This window comes from Pogona vitticeps, chromosome 2 (assembly GCF_051106095.1).
Source record: "Pogona vitticeps strain Pit_001003342236 chromosome 2, PviZW2.1, whole genome shotgun sequence".
NCBI lineage: Eukaryota > Metazoa > Chordata > Lepidosauria > Squamata > Agamidae > Pogona > Pogona vitticeps.
In genome coordinates this window covers 302,212,134-302,216,560 of record NC_135784.1, presented here as the reverse complement: position 1 = coordinate 302,216,560, position 4,427 = coordinate 302,212,134, and the positions used below count along the sequence as shown (strand labels likewise).

Here is a 4,427-nt window from a genome sequence, read left to right as displayed (position 1 = left end):
GTAGACCTCCCAGCCCCATAAAGTCACTGGACTCAAGCTGGCAGCCTCTGCTGTCTGAGATCGCAGCTGCCGGTAAGCACACTTGGAGCGGGGCTGCAGAGGATGGCTAAGGCTGCCCCTCCATGTGGCCCAAACCAAATGTATGTGCGGCCCAAACCAATTTTTCATCTTCTAATGTGTCCCAGGGAAGGTGAAAGGTTGGACACCCCTGCTCTAGAGGGAACTCAGGTTTGATTTAATCTAGCAGCCAGTTTTATTTGTCTTTGCCAACCTACCCATTCTTTAAAAACAGGTGGGCCCATGATTCTTTATCCGGAGCAGGAGAGACAAGCATAACATTTATTATACTAAAAGTATGACAGAAAATTAATTAGAACGTGGATGTCTAGACAGAGATACAGTGGGGTCTTGACTTGAGAACTTAATCCATATTGGAAGGCGGTTCTCAAGTCAAAAAGTTTGCAGGTCAAATCTGCATTTCCCATAAGAATGCATTGAAAATCATTTGATCCGTATCTGTTCTTTTCCATCCATAGAAACTAATGGGAAGCTGCTATTCCGCCATCGACCCCTAGAGGGGGATATTTTGTTTCTTTTTTTCTTAGGTCAAGAAAGGTTCTGGGAAGGCAGGGAAAATACAGTCCAGGCAGTACCAGGCAGTCTGAAGACTGTCTCCCAATCCACTCTCTAAACGCTGGGAGGAGTGAGGAAGCAGACAAGCACCCTTTTCACTGGCCAACAGTTAACTGAAAGTTCAAATTTTGCACTTTCCCTGCCTCCCACGTGGTTTTTTTCAGTTCGTAACTCAAATCTAAGTACGTAAGTCAAGTCAATATTTTCCTATAAGAGCGGTTCGTAAGTCAAAATGTTTGTAACTCGGGCCATTCGTAAGTCAAGACCCCACTGTATTTCCTCCACCAGGGAAACCATGTGGTCCAAGCCCCAGCTGCCCAGAGAGGTTCTTCTCCTTCAAGTGGCCCTGCAGCAGGATCAGCACCTGCAAGACGTTGAGGTGCAGCTTGGAGTACCAGAGGTGGCCGTCCTTCTCCCAGCTGGCCAGCGAGTCGTCAGAAACTTTGCCGCTGAGGTTGAGGCCATTCGAGACGGGAGGCTTCCTCCGCTTGTAAGCCAGCGGGGCCTTCACATGCCAGCGGATCAGGCCACTGAGCGGGGTGAGCTCCGGAAATCTGATCGGCTGGCTGGCCACCATCGGGGTGTCCAAGAAGGCGATGAGGATCAAACAGGGGTCCTCAAAGATCCACGAGACAATCATCTCCAGCAAGTCTGGTGGGGGGATGAGATCATCTGATGAGAGATCGTAGAGCATGGTGACAGCCGTGATGAACCGGCAGCAGAAGCAAGGGCTGGCGTTGAAGATCTGCTTCAGCCTCTGAATGGAGCCTGGAAGCAGGCTGCAGTAATCGTCCACCACTGCTTGGGCCAGCCTCCCGCAGTACACCGCCGGTGTCCGCTGCAACCATGAAGCCCCGCACTTCAAGACGGGGACCTGGCAGATGGCCACGGCCATGGAGACCAGCTTCCCTAGCATGGCCATCCGGCTGTCGTCCACCTAGTTCCCTTGGGGGCTGAACAGGGAGGAGAAGAGGATCTGCCGGAGTCCTTGCTTTGCTCCTGGAAGCAGTTGCACAGGATGTCCAGCCATTGCAGCTCCTGCAGCGAGTTGAATCTTTTGGGCAGGGGGCTGCGCTCTTTGGGGGCCTGGAAGACGAACTCCTCGAGCAGCTCGACGTGGCCCTTGTCCACCAGCGGCAGGGGGATGCTCTGGAGCTGGCAGCCGAAGTAGATGTCCAGGTGGTAGAGGGCCTCCTTGGCGGCGCTGAGCGCATCCCGGTGGAGCAGTAAGTACCAGATGTCGCTCATTGTGTGCCGCTGGGCCCCCGGGCGGTGCCACCTTCCAGAGCAAATCCTGCTGCAGCAACCCTCCTCGGATCCCGCACGACGCATTCACACGTGCCAAGCATTCGACCCACGTCCTGCACGTGCGAAGCCCCGGACATGACGCAGCCCCTCCCCCTCCGACACCAACGCAAGCAGCCGCAGGAATAAGGGGGGGCGGCTTGAGGTCCCGGTCCCGGCCGGCCTGCGCTCCGCAAACCTGCTCCGCCACCTAGATCAGAAGTTTGACAAATCCAATATTGTTATATTTTAATGGGCCCATTAGGAGATCCATTGAGAATCAGAGGGAGCAATTTATCTTTATACAGCTATACTGAAAGCACCACAATATTTTTCCACTTGATCCAGAAGAAAAGCAATAAATAGCATTGGTGGATACCACAGTTGACAGAGCTACAGTGCTTTAAATGATCTGGTCCTCTTCCTGAATTTTAAATGTTGCTTCAAGATATTTATATTAGTTGGCCTGTTCAAGCAATTGCCTCTGAAGCCTCTTTCTGTATTTCCTCTTCCTTTTCCCCAAAAGTAAGTTTTTCAATTTGGTGTCATTACCCGGGCGTGTTCCTTGTTGCAATAGATGCCTAATGCCCTTAACAGTCTTTGCATCCCCACATGACAGGAAGATAGTGCTATTTGTATACAGAAGCACTTAAATATTCCTGTCCTTTAGATGGAACAGAAAAAAACTTGAGGCTAGATAAACATAAATTTAAATATACATTAAATAGCAGAGGAGCTAGTAAACATCCCTGACACATTCTCTTATTTACAGAGACAAGGTCTGAAAGGTTGACATCAGAGGTGACTTACTTGTAGGATAGCATTCTCACACAGTCCCTGGATTCTCCTAAGCACCCTAGGATCTATATTCGAGGATTTCTATTTGCTCCAAAGATGCAATCACAATATGGAGTCAAAGGTGCTTTAAAGTCTACAAAAGCTACAGTAAGTGAATTGGGCAGGAGATATGTACATTTTTCCATTAAACTAAAAAAATCATTATTTTAAGAGGGTTAATTTTCACACACTAATGCCATGTGTCTTATATTATTTTCATGACTGAAAGAAGACATCTTTGAACATATGCTAAGTGGCAAGAAACTGCACAGCATGCATTTCTACTTAGTATAAAAATTAAAGAGTTTTACCTTATCCTTAGATGCCCAAGCTTCCTATGGCTAATTCATACTTTTAAATGAATTTACACTATGAGAAACACATTTGGGTCTTCTTATCAATTGGGTCCTGCATTTATTTTAATTACCTGCTTTTAAGTTGTGTTTTTAATTGTGCCTTCAACTTAATTCTATTTCAATCCTCAATTTTCTGTTTTATATATATTTTATTCAAGATCACTGTAGTAAGCCCACTTCTATCCCTTTTGAGAAAAAAAAAGACAGTATTAATAAACCATAAAACAAATAATGAAATAAAAGTGTATTGGGAATAGGCTTTAATAAGATTGACAGAACCTACATAGGTCAAAATCTATCAAAAACTGTATTATGGCCTCCATCTTAGAAGCCCCGTGGCAATATTTGCTTATACCATGTTGGTCCATATAACACCCGAACCTCTTTCAACTCCAGGGAGTTCAGTCTTAAGGAGTAGCCATCTTAGCTCCTGTGAGCTAATAAGGGAAAACATGGGGGAACTTTTCTAAAAGGGGAATAGAAGCCTTTATAGATCCTATTGGAGAAGCAACTAGGTACAGATGCCATGGTACTTGAGATGTTGGTGTCATACAGTCTTTCAAATAACATGTTCTTGAGCCTCTTGAAGTAGACTGAAGAACAGCCCAATTTAGATGTAAGTGCAACCCGAAGTCCCTTCCCATTTCCTCATAAGACAGTAAAACAACCTTGAGCCAAAACAAAATGGCTGCTTTCTTGGTAAGAGGCCCTACAGAGTAGCACTATGCCTCAAACCAGAATGCGGCCTCGGGGTACATCATGGTACTCTTAGTACTCTGATCAGAAGTTTGACAGATCCCGATATTGTTTTATTTTAATAGACCCATTAGGAGATCCAGAGAAGCAATTTTTCTTTATACAGCTATACAGTATAGGTCCGCTTGGAATGTGAGATACCTGGAGTTATTAAACTACTGCCTTAAGTGGGGGTATAGAAAAGGCAGAGTATAAACAAAATGAATGAACAAACTGAGATGTACATGATTATGAACAACTAGCTGAGCACTCTTACTTTCTTTATAAGCCATGATTGAAGATTCTTGGGTTTAGTGGTTGTTTGTTCTTGCACCTTTAAACTGAGAAATTCTAGCCACCAGGATGAGAATAAACTAGGATTTGAAACATGACCTGAAATTGGTTTCATGTGCTGGTAGGGCATGGAAGTAAAGCGTTATGAGTTAGAACATTACTTCCAACCCACTACATTTGGAGGACAATGTTGATATAACAATTTTATTTAAAAAAACAACAACTGGCAACATCGTTATGTTTCAAATGAGATTAGTAATGTTTTCTAGTATCTCCTGTTGTTATTTT

At 45.1% G+C, this 4,427-nt stretch overlaps 1 pseudogene across 1 annotated transcript; it reads right to left on the bottom strand.

The window, feature by feature from the left end:
* Positions 1–414: 414 nt before the first annotated feature.
* LOC110085056 (integrator complex subunit 15 pseudogene) lies at positions 415–1,881 on the bottom strand (annotated as a pseudogene). The gene has a single exon (XR_013540978.1). The product of XR_013540978.1 is annotated as an integrator complex subunit 15 pseudogene (transcript).
* Positions 1,882–4,427: the final 2,546 nt, after the last annotated feature.